Here is a 17,114-nt window from a genome sequence, read left to right as displayed (position 1 = left end):
ACCTGGATTTTTTTAAATAAAGGAAATATTAAAATCACCGTTAACGTATCATTTCCTTCCAGTCTTCTGACACCCGTTACTGAAATGGGTTTGAGAGAACACATAGAACTGCTTGTTTGGCCATTTTCGAAATCTTTCTCGATTTGACAGATGAAAATATTGGAGCTCATAGTTTAAAGATGGATCTTTTTTTTTTTTTTTTCCTTTAAGTAGGCTCCACACCCAGCGTGGAGCTGAGCACGGGGCTTGAACTCACAGCCCTGAGATCAAGAATCAGATGCTCAACCCACTGAGCCATCTAGGCGCCCCTCAACATATGAATTTTTTTAATGGCTAACAAGATTGTGTATTTTTATACGTATGATTTATAACCACTGGAATTTCTTCCATTTCTTGATCTTATTTAAATGAGGGTCTTAATGTTTCCTTAATGTGTATTCCATGTGTCTCTTCTTCTTTACCATAATAAACAGTTTACCAGACAGAACACTGCTAAAGTCTTTGCATTTAGGATAATGTTTTCCCAAGGCAAGGTGGGGAGGGCATGGAAATAATTGATGAACGTTTGTGCAGCTGTATGGCCCGCACCAGTATCCTGAAAAAAGACCAGTGTTCCCAAATGTGGTTTCCCTCCCTGTCTTAGAACCATTTTCAGCATTGAAGTGACAATATTTTCACAGTCTGTGTATTCCCATTTCTGACATGAAGCTTACTGGCCTTTGGGTACTGTTTTTTTCAATACGTTTCTGAACTTTATTTGCTAGTATTTAGAGAAATATTTTCTAGGCTTTAGAGCGAGGATATGCTAACTGCAAAGTCAGTTGGGCTTTCCCCCTTCTGTACTCCAGCAATTATTTATTTAGCCAGGAAATGATCTGTTCTTTGAAAGTTTGAAAGAATTTATCCATAAAACGTTATGGGCCTGGCACTTCAATAACCTTTTCCAGCTTATTTTGTTGATAATAGTTCACATTTTCTATGTCTTTTTAAATCAATTTTAGTCACTTAAACCATCGAGATTTTGACAGCATTTGACAAATTCTCTTCAAACTTTTGCTAGCTACATAGGCTGTTGGGCGGGAGGCTTGCAGCCCCTGTGCGGATTGAACTTGGACCTCTGGTCTGAGAACAGCCGCAGGCAAGGCCATCCCTCCCGAGGCCACCGATACCCTCTTCACCCGGGCGGCCTGGGTGGCTCAGTGGTTGAGCATCTGCCTTTGGCTCAGGATGTGATCCCAGGGTCCTGGGATCGAGTCCCACAGCATCAGAGCCTGCTTCTCCCTCTGCCTGTGTCTCTGCCTCTCTCTGTGTCTCTCATGAATAAATGAATACAATCTTAAAAGGAAAAAGAAAACCTGGCCCCATTACTCCTTAAAACACTTTAATGGCTTGACGTTACCTTCAGGATAAAGCCCAAGCTCTACTCTTGGCAGAAAGGCTATTTGAGATCACATCCTGGGGGCACCTCCAGACTCCCCTCTTGCCTTTTTTTTTTTTTTTTTTTTTTTTGCCAAACCCACTCACGTTAACCTCATCGTAAACTTCCTGCAGTTTCCCTGACGGCTGCTCTTTCCTGCTCTGGGCCTTTGTGTGTGTTGCTTCCTCAAACAATTCCTCCAACCTCCACAGTGGGACTCTACTCAGGGGCCAGCTTCTCCATGGCTTCCCTTCCCGAGTTCTGTGTCCTGTGCCTGTGCCTCTAGCCTCACCCTACACTTCTGCCCTAGCACCTACCACTGGTTATTTTAATTGGCCCTATAGTTGTTCGTGTTCATCATTAAATTGGATATACCAAGGGCAGGGAGGGCCAGTAACTTAGCTGGACTTTGTGTCCCAAGCTCCTGGCTTAGGGACCTGATACAAAGTCCATTCTGCTGAATGAATGAATGAACAAATAAAGATAAGCATGCCTGTGCCACTAATCTGGTGCCTCTAGCTAATCACACCCCAGGAATGCAGTCTGTGGAGCCAGACCGGATCCACTCTCCAGCGTTACCATGTGCTTCCCGCACGCCCTCTCTGTGCCTCAGTGGACACCAGCGCGATCTCCTTCGCAGGGGTCGGTGTGAGAATGAAAGGAAGTAGCTGCATTTGACGAGCCACATTCTCGGTAAAGGCTGGTGTTCCGATAAGGATCTCAAGCCACTAAGTGAAAATGAAAGCTTAGTTACACAGTCGACAAAGTAGCTCTTCTAACTCCAGGGCTCGAGGGAAAGGATTGTTCACAATCTGATGGGAGAGAGTTGCTGGATCTTTTTGTAGGGCGACTGACCCCTCAGCCCGGCTGGTTCAGGGGACGTATCCTAGCATTCCAGATGAAAATCCATCGGGTTTATTTAAACTATTACAAACAATGCTGTGTCGCCCGCATGATCCTGTCCCGAATGTCAGAGTCAGTGGCTGGAGCTGCGAGGCCCGGCAGAAAACCCCAAGAGTCGCCGCGCAGACCTGCTCCCTGCAGCGAGAGCGCGCGGAACCTGGAGGCCGAGAGGCAGGTGCTCACGGCCCGGCGTGGCCACACGCTGCGTGGAGGGAGGTGCTCCCGGGCCCGGGCGGCATTCAAGGAATTGAACCTGGCTGGAATGTCGCCAGCTCCTCTCCTTGTAGAAGGACAGCTGGCCCCGTGTAATCCCGAGAGTTTCCTGGGTGCTCTGGGACTCCGAGCCCTGAGGGCAGGGAGCGTGGAGGCCGAGTCCCCAGACCCGGCCATCAGAATTCCCTGCCACGCGGCGTGGCAGCCACCAGGTTCCCAAAGGGCAGCTTCAAGTGCCAACTGCAGTGCTCCACTCCCACGTCCGAAAGCCAAAAACCCTGCACCTTTATAAGCTTTCCTCAGATTCTGCTGCGGGCCTTGCCAGGACCCTTCAAGGAACATTCCAGTAGATCTAGCTTTCCGCGGGAATGCATTTTACGCAAGGACGGTGGGGTGAGGGTGATGGCCTTGTGGCCAGAAGAGTCGAGGCTCAGCCCCTAGGACATACTTATTTTGATCTCTGAGTGAAGTGGCTGAGATACTGTGGTTTATAATAAGAAACATAGGGGTGGCTCAATCGGTTGAGCATCTGACTCTTGGTCTTGGCTCAGGTCTTGATCTCAGGGTTGTAAGTTAGAGCCCTGAGCTGGGCTCTGCGCTGGGCGTGGAGCCTACTTTTAAAAAAATAATATTAAATATATATTTGATCTTCATTCCCATTTCTGGCACAGAACTCCTAAAACCCTTATGTAATTTTCCTGTGTGACAGGAGGTCTTTTGTTGTGTTAATGAGGTGACTTTGGGGCTGCTCCTGGGGCTGGCATAGTTGCCTGGTTGCCGGGAGAACCCAACCTGGGACTGGAGGGTGGAACATGCAGTCCCACCGGCCCCCCAACCCCAACACTCAGGGAAGGGAGAGAGGCCAGAAGTTGAATCAATGACCAGAGGCCAATGATTTAATCAATCGTGCCTATGTAATGAAGCCTCCCTAAAAACCCAAAGGATGGGGTTCAGAGGACTTCCAGGGTGGTGAACATGTGCAGATTGGTGGGCGATCCATGTGCCACGGAAGCTGCAAGCCTTTCCTCATGCCACGGCCTCCGCGTCCTCTCCCTCTGACTGTCCCAGAGTTGTTCCCTGCGGTGACCAGCTAATCTCGTAAGTGAAATGTTCCTGAGCCGCTCTAGCAAGTCAGTGGAACCCAAGGCCGGGGTCGGGGGTTGGGGGGTGGGAGGGTGGGGGGGGCGCGTGGAAACTCCAATCTAGAGGCGGTTGGTCAGAAGCACAGGTGACAACCTGGACAGGCTTCTGAAGTGGCAGGGGCAGGTTGGGGAACAGTCCTCTAGAACTGAGGCCTCGGCCTGTGAGACCTGGGTACAGAGTGTCACAGCGGAGCTAAACCTGGAGACACCCGGCTGGTGTCCTGAGCACTGCTCGGCGGACGGGGAGCCTCCCCACCGCACGTGGGGGCTGTGCCTGGGGCACATGGTGGCCCAGTGGAAGCGTAATCACCGGAGGGCCCGCCACGCTCGGGACTCCACGAGGCGGATCATCTGAAGGGCAGACGTTGACTGGCAAACAAGAGGTCTGGGATCTCTTGGAGAGGAAAACACCATGAAAAGTTAACCAAGTTTTCAAACATTTGCTTCTTAGGAACTGTAATTTTGGGGCCCCTGGGTGGCTCAGTAGGTGAAGCATCTTCCTTCGGCTCAGGTCATGATCTCAGGGTCCTGGGATTGAGCCCCACATCGGGCTCCCTGCTCAGTGAAGTCTGCTTCTCCTCCCTCTGTGCTCTCTCTCTCTCTCTCTCTCAAATAAATACAATAAACATTAAAAAAAAAAAAAAAGAAGAAGAAGAAACTGTAATTTTGAACTTTGTGACCAGGGTAGCTGGAACTTTAAATTTTTACTTTGTTTTCACAGAGCAGCGCAAAGGGGAAAATGGTGTGGAAGGGGCTCCATTGGTGCGTCTGAAGACATTGGACCAAAGGTGCTGAGTGATGGTGGGAAGCATCTGTCCTGCAGGGTCCCGGTGATGAGGACCAGCAGTTGCTGTACTAGGGAATTCTGGGAAAAGGACAACCTGTCATAGTCACTTCTCTCTGGTCTCTGTCCCTTCCAGCCTGGCCACAGAATGAAGAGTCCAGACACAGCTAAGAACTCGTTTGACATCTGGGCCCTAGGATCCCACTCTAGCTGCTCTACGTCCTTGCTGTGATCTTGTCTGGGAGAAACTGGTGTGATTCCACCCACAGCAGGGGAGCTCAAAAGAAGATTGAGCTTTCTTCCACCTGAGAACAGAGCCCCCCACCCCCACCCTCCTGCCAAGCCTCAGCAGAAATGTCAGGCTTCCTCTCCCTGTCACAGCTGCCCATAGTACAGGGGCAGTCAGTCCACCATGGCTTGAGGGATTCCCACAACCCACTTGCCAAATTCTCAGGCAAGAGAAATTGCCAACGAAGAGAACATGTCATTTGCAGGAAAGAGACCAAGCGGGACAGAAGATGTGGGTAAGTGGAGGTGGAATATAATGGGGGAAACAGAGGGGAAATTCAATTAAAAAACATAATGAGTGGGAAAACATAATGAGAACTTTCAAGAAGACGGAATTAGAGCATAACAAATGAAATTATAGAAGTAAAAGGCAAGATTTCTAAATTTAGTACTTTGCTGTAGAAACAGGGTGATTCCATCTAAAAACCAAATCTGTGTTGGGGGGTGGGGGTGTCTCAGTAATCCAGAGCCAAACAACATAAAACAAAGCATACTAAATGTGAAAATGCACAGATCCAAGACATAAAGGACGGAGGGGAGACTTAACAGTCTAGCAGTTGGAGTCCTGGGAGAAAGGGGTATGAGAGAAGAAATCTGAAGACATGATTTCTATTTAAAGGGCCCAGGTGAGTTTATTGAAAAGACACACCCACAGAGAAGCATCCTGGTGAAAGTTCTGAGCTTCAAGGATGAACTTTACCCTCATTAGCCAGAAGGAATGAGTTACTGACAAAGGAAAGAGAGTGAGGCCATCCAGCAATGAACTATCAACAATACTGAAGGCTCTGGAAGGCACATGGATATCTACAGGCTAGTAGGAGGAAAGGTGGGTTATGACCAGGAAATCTTGCTTCCAGTCAAAACATTATTAGAGGAGGGGTGGGGGGGAAGACATTTTTGGACATGCAGGGCCTCAGAAAGTACACCAGCCACGTGTTCTGTCTGAAGAAAGGGGTCAAGAAAACTCCAGAAAATAACCCCCATCGGAAATCTCCGCATGAGAGAATTGAAAGAATTCAAGGAAACAGTGGTGAATAAGGGACCTTGTGTGAGTCATGGTCTGAATGGATGACGCTAGTGTGGCATGGAAAAATGAGAGTTTTTGAATCAGATAAGACTTTTTAGAGGGGGAATTTCAATAGCCTTGGCTAAAATTAGAACTTATCTCAAAACCTAGGTGTAAGGACGTGAAAGCAAATGGGGAAGGAAAAGTGGTTTTAAGCTTTGTTGAGGTCCACCAAGGCACAGGGAAGGGCCGCAGAGCCATTTCAAGGCACGCAACCAACAACTTCAAGTTGCCTCCTAGACATGAAAAGTCTTTGGTTCCGTTCTTCCACTGAGGAAATCTTAATGGTAGTAGTAATATCCCTTCAATCTCTCTCTCTTGTCTCTCTCTCTCTCTGCCTGTGTGTGTGTCTCTCTCTTTCTCACCCAGTGGTGTCCTTTCTTTGCCCTCTCATTTCCCCACCCGTTCTTGTTCCTGCCCATGTTCATCTTACTCTTTACACCGGGCAGGTTAGCAACAGATTGCAAACTTAGCTCCTGGCCCACCTGCTCAATGCCCATCAGGATGCCCATCAGGATGCCCATCAGGATGTCCAGTTGGACAAAAGGAAGAATTTCTCCCTTAAAAATAAAAAGAACTAGCAGAAACCTTGTGATGATGGTTACAATATATGTTATATTATTTATATATTATATAATATATAGTCCACCCATTAGAAGGCTGTGCACTTTTTTTAAAGATTTTATTTATTTATTTATTTATTTATTTATTTATTTATTTATTTGAGAGAGAGAGAGAGTAAAAGCATGAGTGGTGGGGATAGGCAGAAGGAGAAGCAAACTCCCCATTGAGCAGGGAGCCGGATGTGGGGCTCAATCCCAGGACTCCAGGATCATGGCCTGAGCTGAAGGCAGATGCTCAGCCACTGAGCCACCCAGGTGCCCCAACATCAAAGGACTTGTAAATCTTTGCTAATTTTTATCAGCAAAATCCTGGCGAATGTGTGAGATTAGGGGCTTGACCAAGGAGAGAGGGACATGAATAAAAATTAGGCAGCATTTTTCTTTTCTTTTTTTTTTTTTTATAAAGATTTTATTTAGTTATTTGACAGAGAAAGAGAGAACACAAGAAGGAGGAGCAGCAGAGGGAGAGGGAGAAGCAGACCCCTCACTGACCAGGGAGCCCAATGTGGGGCTGCATCTCAGGACCCTGAGATCATGACCTGATCCAAAGGTAGATGCTTAACTGATTGAGCCACCCAGGCACCCCTAGGCTACATTTTTTGATATGGTATTCTTTCCAGGGATCTTGGGGGAAAATACTAGTTCCAGTAGCTGGGAAGACATCTGACTGCTTTTCTCAATAGGCTGGCTGGAAACCGTCAGAGATGGACCACATCAAATGAAGCCAAAACGTTAGCCTGGGCCAAGAGCAAAGAAGAAATAGAGAGACTTAGGAAGACAGGGATTTTGGAATGCATTTATCATGCATGATTCAGTTTATCTCCCAGTAAAGATCAAGAATGTCCTCCTATCGTCAAACCATTGAGAAACACATTTGTTCAGGGAGAGCAAGGATCTTTGTGAAGGTATTTGGACAAAGAGGCCGATAGGAGGAACAGGCTGTGCTACAATAGTCTTCCTGATGTCAGGAGGGATGGTAGGATCAGGGAAGGATGATGGCCTCTTGAGCAAGGCCAAACATTGCACTTAACCACCAGAGGCCCGGTATCTATAATTAATGTAATTGGCAAAGGTACTACAGTGGTAATCGGAATGGTCTGACTCTTTGATGGTATCTAATTAATAAGTAAAAGATCCAGAAACCAATGGGAAGCCTCCTACAAGGTTGTACCTGATTTCTGGAACAAAAACCCTCCAGTCTGGTGGAAAGAGATCTCACTCAAGCCACTTCAATGGACAACCCCATGTCCTCACTCAATTCGCAGGCCTGATTTATTTCAGAAACTCTGAGCCCTTGAATGAAAGGAAGGGTGCATATCCCTGCAAAAAAAAAAGCATCTGCGATAACATGTCAGGTTTATACTGTGCCTCTTTCTCCTCATTTTCTCCAAAGAGACAGCTATTTATCAGCATCAATGTATACTTAGGGAAAGAAAAATCTCCAAACCTTTGGCTTTGAAATCATGGCAAACTAGAATGCCTCCGTGGATTCCCAGTGAGTGGCAGCTTCATAATGATCGAATTCTAAATATTTTATTCTAATCAGCCTCACATTGGGCCCTGTGAAACCCTGCACCTACCTATCTTGTGGTTGAGCGTAGCTGGAACAGATAAATTTAGAAACGAACATAATTTTCAAGTCTGCTTCCTGACCCCTGACATGAGGGCTATTGTGGTAAGAGAAGCAAATTTAAGCCTCCAGGGAGTACCGTCCACTAGAAACATAATGTGAGCATGCATCTAATTTTAAGTTTCAAGTGGCCATAATTTTAAAAGGTAAAGAGAAACAGGTAACCTTACTTTTAGTAATTTATTTTATTTATGCCACTACATTCAAAATAGTATCATTTCAACATATAATCAATACACAACTTATTAATACACTTATTTTTGTCTGAAGCTACACTTACAGGACATCTTATTACGGACTAACCGCATGCCGAGTGCCCATGCTGCCAGTGGCTATGGTATCGGCTGGCCCAGCTCTAGAGCTTCTCCCTCCTACTCTGAGAGCAAGCCAGAAGCAACGACACGTTCCTGGAAGATTCTCAGAAATGCATATGCAATGCAAAAAAAAAATTTCATTGTGGTTGTGGTTGTTTGGGAATGGCTCCCTCCATATCCCTTTTTAACATGCCTGTTTTACCTGCGCAGCTGTCAGATAAACTCAGACACATTCCGTGTTCTTCTAGACTTAATTAGGTAGTGACTCAGATCGTCTCTGCTGTTCCAGATGTGCTCTCCTCACCAGAGCAAACAAGCGCAGTTCCGAACAATCTGGGGTGCAACAAAGGGCACCCAACGATGGGCGTGGTGCCCGGTTCTGTCCATCCAGATAAGAAGGCAGTAGTTGCGCTTTGCTTTCACCTGCAGGCACCTGCGCACCTGCCACCCTGTCCCGGGATTACAGGGGCTGCCTCTGTGCCACTATGTAGCCTGGCCTTTCTCCCTGTTCCACAGGACGTGATGCTGGACGTGATGCTGGCCCATCCCGTGGATGACATCAAGCTAATAGAACCTAGAGGCCAGGATGCGGCAGGTGCTTTTGGGACCTTGGGGAAGATATAGATAGGACTAAAGTGAGAGATGCATGCCATGAAAATATAGGGGGCTGCCCCCCCCCGTTAAGTATAAAGCTCTTGTAGAGTACAAGACGGGATAACCACTCTCTTTTCTTTAAGATATTTTATTATTTATTTGAGAGAGAAAGCACAAGAGAGCACAGCAGAGAGAGCTGCAGAGGGACAGGGAGAAGCAGACTCCCCGCTAAGAGGGTGTCTGATGTGGGGACCCCAGGCCCCCAGGACCCCGGGGTCATGATCTGAGCTGAAGGCAGATGCCTAACCGAGTGAGCCACCCAGGCACCCAAGGCTTGGGATACCACTTTCGAAGGAAGAGGTAGGTGGGCCTTGCAACCTCTACCATTAAGGAAGAGGCACAGCGCTCAGCAGACCTCTTTAGATTTGGGGGACACTGTAGACCACATTTAAGCACACCGTTTTGACCGTTTTACTGTGACCAATCCTTCTAGGATTGAGCAGGATCCAGAGCAAGGAAAACTTGTCCAGCTTGTCACCTGTGCTTCTGATCCATCAGCTATAAATAAATCTGAGGTTCCCATGGCCCCCCTCCTCCGGTTCAATTAATTTGCTAGAATGGCTCTCAGAACTCAGAGAAACCTTTACTCATAGTTTACCAGTTTATTAAAGGATATGATAAAGAATACAGATGAACAGCTGAGGGAAGAGACACAACAGGTGAGCTCTGGAAGGATGCCAAGTAGGGAACCTAATGCGGGACTCAATCCCAGGACCCCAGGATCACCTGGGCCAAAGGCAGATGCTCAAGCACTGAGCTGCTCAGGCATCCCAAATTAAAACCTTTAAAAAAAATAAAAGTCACTACTAATCATTTTTCTGGATGCTTGAAAAAATTAGTATGTCCAGATGTCTGTATGGATTCAAGTTTTTGTTTTTGTTTTTTTTTTTTTTGGATTCAAGTTTAAACTTGACATTCTGTGAGCTTTCTTTGTTGTGTGGTCCTCAAAAGTCACATTTCGGCAAAGCAAGTTATATCTATTAGAAACATTTCTCAGGAGTAGCAACTTACTCCGTGTTTAATGGAAAGAAGAGAAGTAACATTTGATTATCTCATCACGCACCAGATCTCTGAGCCTATTTGTCCCCCCCTCCCAAGAACTTTATGAGGCTGGAATGATTATATTCACTTTACAGATGATAAGAGTAACCAAGGGTTCTGGCAAATGAATATCCCACTGTTTTCAGAATTCCCACCTGCCAGACTAATTTAGGCTAAGGCCTCAGTTCTCCTTTTGCGCCATATGAAGGGGCTCACAGAGAACTCAGCAATGCTATAGTCATCAGAAAACTACTGCATCTTTTTCATTTCCAGCTTGGGGCCACCAGAACTCAATAGGAAAAGCAGAGGGAGGTGGGTGGGTGAGAAGAGCACAGTGCACTCATTCTCAGCGGGGTTGTTGGCAACCACTCCCATCCACAGAGTTGACAAACGTGTTCCCACTGATTTCCTTACTGACTGAGATCTTCACAAGGACTGAGTAGGCATCATGAGGTTCATCTTAAAGATGGAGAAACGGAGTAGACCTACACGAGTAGACCTACATGTATGTATAATTGTGCAATTAGTAACGAGCAGAGCTGAGGTTTGAGTTCAAATCCTCTGACACCAAACCCACCACATTGTCCACTGCGTCGAGCCACAGAAGAATATGAAGGATGGGGCATCTTTCTGGATAGAGCCAGGGGTCTGGGGTTCCCTGGTAGGAGGCCAGCATCCCTGCAGGGTGTGCTTCTTTCCTCAGGTTCCTTTGGGACCCTTGAGGCAAATCACTCAGTGCTGTATCAATGCTGGCGTGGCATGCTTTCTCTAGCACCCAGGCCCAAAGATGACCATATATTGGGAAACAAGGTGCTCAGTAACCCTCCTCCTCCCTCCTAAGCCACCTTCCAAAGTGACTGAGACATAATTATAAGATTTTACAAAGACAAAGATAAAAAATACTAGCTTTATGGCTGCAAAGGAGACCATGGCTTCACCTCCCCAGACTTCCTACTATTTATCTGCCAAATAACAGTCTTTTCTCTCTGAGGAGCAGAATGTGTTCTGGTAAGTCCACTTCATGGAGAAGCAGAGAACTTGAGTTTTCAGAGAGTAGGATGCTCCAAAAGAGAATTTTCCAGTTGCTCACTCCTCCTCCCTTGGAGAGCACTATATGAAGGAGAGACAGGCTGAACGTGTCTGCCCATGATTTCTGGGCAGTGTCAGGAAAGGGGAACAAGCATTCCTTCCTCTCAACACTGTGCTTCCCATATTGCAACATCCTGAGTCTACGAGGGACCATCAGCAGATGCAAAATGTAATCCATTGTGATGAAGAAAGAAAGACAATGGTCTTTGATGTCTTATCTCAAATGGTAGGTAAATGGGACAATCATATAGGAGGAAGGACTGGTAACCAGGAAAAGCAGATGTGTTATTTGTGGACTGGTATAACCACCAAATTAGATTGTCAGGGCTGTAAAGAACCTTGGAGATCATGTACAACAAATCCTTCCCTACCTGACGGCTTGTTTGTCAAGGTCATATGGGAATTCACTGGGCTGGGATGTGAGTCCAGACATTTAGTCTGGTTGTCCTGAAGAAGTCTACTAACCTCAGCCCCATGCTCATGACCCCCTTCTAAGGAAGGCTTTCTCCCCTTAGGTCCTAGGCTGCCCCTGTTGATCCCTACAGCATGGGCATCTGATGGAACAGCAGCCAACCTAGATGCTGGTCTATAAACTGGGCAGAAGGGATTCCAATGACTAATTGAACCCACCAGATTCTGTCTTTTGAGGATTTTTGAATATGAGACATTGGGCATTGAGCAACTGATAGAAAGAACAAAAGCAATAGAACACAGGCCGTAGGAAGACATGAGCTGAAACTATGAGTGAGCAGAGTGTGAGGTCAGGTGCAGTAAAGACCATTTCATGGAGGAGATGTGGACAGCAGAAGAAAGGATAGAGGGGCAGGATCCAAACGATGGTGAAGCTCTAGGGCAGCAATTAGCTCGTCCTGCTGCTGAGGGAGGTGTAGACATCACCCAGTTACCAGACCCACGTTGGACCCTGTACTACCTTCCAATTGTCAAACTATGTCCTAGGCCCTGTGGAGGTTAGCTATTGAGCTATTTATAGTCACCAGGGACCTGGTTATGAGGCCAAGATGTCATTCTTTTTTTTATATATATTTTATTTATTTATTTATTTATTTATGAGAGACACAGAGAGAAGGCAGAGACATAGGGAGAGAGAAAAAAGCAGGTGCCTCACGGGGAGCCTGATGTGGGACTCAACCCCGGAACTCTGGGATCACATCCTGAGCCAAAGACAGACGCTCAACTGCTGAGCCACCCAGGAGTCCCGATGTCATTCTTTCTTAAAACATGTAGCTTCATAAACCACCAACACTCATGGTAAACTGGCTAGGCCTCTTTGTATGCTACAACCCAAACAGGCGAACACATTAGCTTTTCCCCTGGTGACTGCACCTGTACAAACCGTACACCTTAGTATGAAAAGTTTTGATCCAATGTCTTATCTTCCCTGGCAGGAGGACCTAAGGTCTTTAATTAGCCCAGAACTCACCTGTGATCATTTCCCCCATCCCAAATAATCACCTCCTGGCACAACCTAAATGACTCCTTTTTTCCTGGCACACTAAGCAGTGACTCCTTGGGCAGTAGGTACCTCCACGCCGAGTGTCCGTTCTGAGGTCCAAGAATGGCGTGAGCAGTCAGGATGACTAGGTCCCTAGAGCATGACTACCTATTCATGGACATGGAGCAGCTGAGTATGAGTGTATGTGTTGAATGTGTGTATTGGATGGAGGGAGGTAAGTCAGGTGGGGAGAGAAGAGGAATGCACCTGATAGCGAGGAATTGTCATCTCTAGCTTCGCTTGGCTATGCCCCAACCTACTCCTACTTGATTCCCTCACCCTCTTCAGTCTTTTTTTTTTGAGGGGGGGGGGGCTCTGTATCACTCTTCTCTACTCCTTTCCCCAACCTGTCTATAGGACCCTGCGGTGATATGAGTAAATCTTAAAGAAGCTGCTACAGAATCCAGGTCTCCTTCTGCCAAAGAGTCTCCAGTGATAAAAGCATGGATTTTTCACAACTGGATGCAAACTTTATTTTATTGTCTCACCCATAAAATTGAGGGAGTTTAAAAGCTCACTTTATTTACAAAGGTGTAGGATAACAAGCACTCTCACACATCTCTGGTAGGTGTATAAATTGGCACAATTCTCAGTATGAAAATTACAGATCACATGCCTTTTGACCTAATAGTTCCACTTCTAGGAGTTTATTCTAAAGATATACACACAGCAGGGCAGCCTGGGGGGCTCAGCAGTTTAGCGCTGCCTTCAGCCCAGTACTTGATCCTGGAGACCCAGGATCGAGTCCCACATCGGGGTCCCTGCAGGGAGCCTGCTTCTCCCTCTGCCTGTGTCTCTGCCTCTCTCTGTGTGTCTCTCATGAATAAATAAATAAAATCTTAAAAAAAAAAAAAGAAAAGAAAAGGATGGCTCCAATGAGGAAGAAGCAATCTTTGGAAGTCTCTGCAGCCTGTGATATGGGGTGAGCACCGTGGTAGAGCAGTTTGTCTGGATTAAGAATGGAGATAGGTGGCATCTCCTTCCATCAAGTCTTGCCCGATTTTTCCAGTAAAATGACACAGAGAGCACTTCGCTCATCTCTGACAGATTGCAGCTGAAGAAAGACTATTCACCAACTCTTCTCCCTTTCTGATGAATGAAAGAGCACAAGAGGGTTGTGACTATGTAATAGGAAATACGGGGCAAAAAACGACGACACTGTTGCATAGGAAAGGCCAGAGTGCTGTGTAAGTGGGGAAGTCATCTTTCAGTTCTGACCTCAAGCAGGAAGAGACTCCTCTGGCCAGAGAGCCCTTAAAACCCCTGATTGCCACCACAATTTATGATGAGTACAGCCACCAGAAAAGAAGAGTCCCAGCAGAGCGTACACTCGGTGTCCTTGGGGATGAGAAAGCACCAGCTACACTCAGCAATTCCCAGACTAGGCATCCACTGTACCTTCAAGCCTGTGCAGAAAGATGATGTAGAGCAGTTGGATCCTATGAAAAGAGGCAGACCTTGGGGCACCTGGGTGGCTCAGGCGGTTCAGGGTCTGACTCTTGGTTTCTGCTCAGGTCATGATCTCGGGGTGGTGAGCTCAAGGCCTGCATCGGGCTCCACACTCAGCACCAGAGTCTGCTTGAGATTCTCTCTCTGTGTCCTGCTTGCATGCTCTCTCTCTCATAAATAAATAAATAAATAAAATCTTTAAGAAAGAAAGAAGGGAAGGAAGGAAGGAAGAAGAAGGAAGGAAGGAAGAAAGAAAGAAAGAAAGAAAGAAAGAAAGAAAGAAAGAAAGAAAGAAAGAAAAAGGCAGACCTCCCAGCAGGGCACACTGTGTGATGGGGACATAGCAGCTGCCTACAGAGAATTAGACCCAACCTGCCCCTCTGCTTTAGGGTCATCACCAGAACTATCCAAAGAGGAGCCAGACCTGGGGTTCAGAACTCACCATGGGCTGTTACCCCCATGTACTATAGCCCCACTTCAGTTGTCCTTAACATTTCACTTTGCCATTTCCATAAAGCTCTGAGCTTGGTGAATTCCAAGGCAACACCAGAGTCCTCTAGAAAAATTAGGATATGTATCACCCTTCCTATCATTCCTGTCACACATTACAATGGTTCTTCATTTGAGGGGGCATGATAATTGGGTGGAAAGACCGTTTCACTTGCTACTTTATGTAGAACAAGCCTTCCTGTGCTTTATTTCCTTATCTGCAGCATTAGCTTCTACAATCCTGAGATAAATTTTCTGACATGGAAAGAATGGGGAGGGAGTTGAACAGAATAATGGTGGGATCTAGAGTGTCTGGATGGCAGGGAGTTACTTCAGACAGAAAAAGAGCAAGGCCCCAAATAAACCCTGACTGTAATGTTGGTCGTGTTCATTGTGAGGACAGGTGTTTGCCCTCTGATAATAAGCAGACTTTAAACTTAGGTGTGAGTACAAGTCATGTCAACAGGGGTGGTTCCAGAGAAATCCACAGTAATTGCCTAAGACACAACATGAGCCCGCAACCAAACTCTCACACTGAAAAACTACTGGCAAGTCGGAATGCCAGTCTTGATGTGGCTCATTAGGTAATAGAAAAGGTACTGATTCTTCCAAGTCAACAAACATCTTCTGATGCTTCAAAGGCTAGCCAGGCAAGCTATTCCAGCAATGGAGAGGTGTGGCTCCGGTGTGTGGTGACACATGGTGAACACCCAAACTCTGTATGCTGATTAGTTGTGTAATGGGTGGATGAGTCAAAGATCATGTTTCCGAGTTTGTCAACTACTTGGTAGTTCCCAGAAACTTGCTCCAGACTTCGAGTGGCTCCATCCATGCAAGCAATCCCGGGGCTGATTATGATGAGCCCAAAGAGTCACCATCAAGACTCAAATTTCAGTGTCTTGAGCACTGAAGCAAAATACTCCTGACTCACATCCTTGATCCAAAGAGGGAGCTTTTGGTCAGAGATCATGTTTCTGTGAGCATCTTCATTTTCATCAAGGCCTTGTGAATTTATGTTGACAGTGCAAGAGCAGGGAGAAAGGAAGAGTCGGGTACAGCAAAGTCAGCTCTTGCAGGTATGAAATCTTACCTACAAGACACAACCCCACTGGCCAGTCAATAGCACCCACAGTTGTGGTTCTATAGTCTCTCCAGTGAGCTTCCTCCCACAAGTCCCCTGACTATAATACTGATATCAACACTGGTCGCCCTGCTACCCAGTAGTCACGGAGTGGGTGGGATGGTTAGCTCTCCTTCCAATCCTCAGGGCTGCAGGAAGAACCAAGGAGTCATACACTCCCAGGGATGATCCCTGGCTAAGCTACTTAATAACTGGATGACCAAGGACAAATAACCTGAGTCTCAATTTCTTCATCTGTATCTTAAAAACAATAACATCTATTTTGAAAAAAAAAAACCAACAATAACACATCTATTTTGTAGGGTGGTTATGAAGATCAAATCAAATCAGGTGTATAAAGTACCTAACACAATGCCTACCACAAGTAGAAGCTCCATAAATGGTAGTTTTCTTATTTATTTATATATATTTTTAAAGATTTATTTATTTATTTATTTATTTATTTATTTATTTATTTATTTATGAAAGAGAGAGACAGAATTCATGAGTAGCAAGGGGAGGCAGAGGGAGACGGAGAAGCAGACTCCCCAGCACAAGGTTCAATCCCAGGAACCTGAGATCGTGACCTGACCCGAAGGCAGATGCTTAACCGACTGAGCCACCCTTATTTTTATTTTTTAGAAGTTTTATTTATATATTTATCTTAGAGAGAGAGCATGCTCCAGCAGGAGGGGTAGAGGCAGAGGCAGAGAATCCCAAGCAGACTGTGCGCTGAGTTCAGAGCCCAACACAAGGCTCGATTCACTACCCTGAGATCATAACATGAACTAAAACCAAGAGTCGGACACTCAACCCACTACACCCAGGCGCCCTGATAAATTATAATTTTCATCTCTGGATTAGTGAGTCTCAGAATTGGAAAAATGTTAAAGGTCACCCATTAAAACCCTCCTTCTGCTATTCCATTGACCCCCAAGACATGTGGCCATCCAGCCTCTGCTTTGAGTCTCTCCAAGGCAAGAGACAATACTCTAGGAATGTTGAGGTTCTTGCTGAAATTGAGCTGAAATACCCCTGTCAGGGGCTTCAGCTATTTGGAATAGCAACCCATTGCCCACGTGCAAGAGTAGCACTTCTGGCTGTGCAGACTCATTGCTGTTCACATAGACCACAACGTAAGGAGTCGGGCGGGGTGGTGCCCCTGTCTAGGGAACAGTCATCTAAATATTTGGTGTCAATCTCCTATTCCTTTGAGTCTTTTCTTCTCCAACCAAAACTTCCAAATTCCTCCTGTCATGTCTCACATGAAAAATTTTGTATCTCTCATCACTTTAGTCACTTCTCCCAGTGCTCAACCATGTTCTGCCCAGATCTGGGCACAACGCTCCAGTCATCATCTGCAGATGATGTTGGGAGAA

This window comes from Vulpes vulpes, chromosome 12, assembly GCF_048418805.1.
Source record: "Vulpes vulpes isolate BD-2025 chromosome 12, VulVul3, whole genome shotgun sequence".
Taxonomy (NCBI): domain Eukaryota; kingdom Metazoa; phylum Chordata; class Mammalia; order Carnivora; family Canidae; genus Vulpes; species Vulpes vulpes.
Note: the sequence above shows the minus strand (reverse complement) of the source record.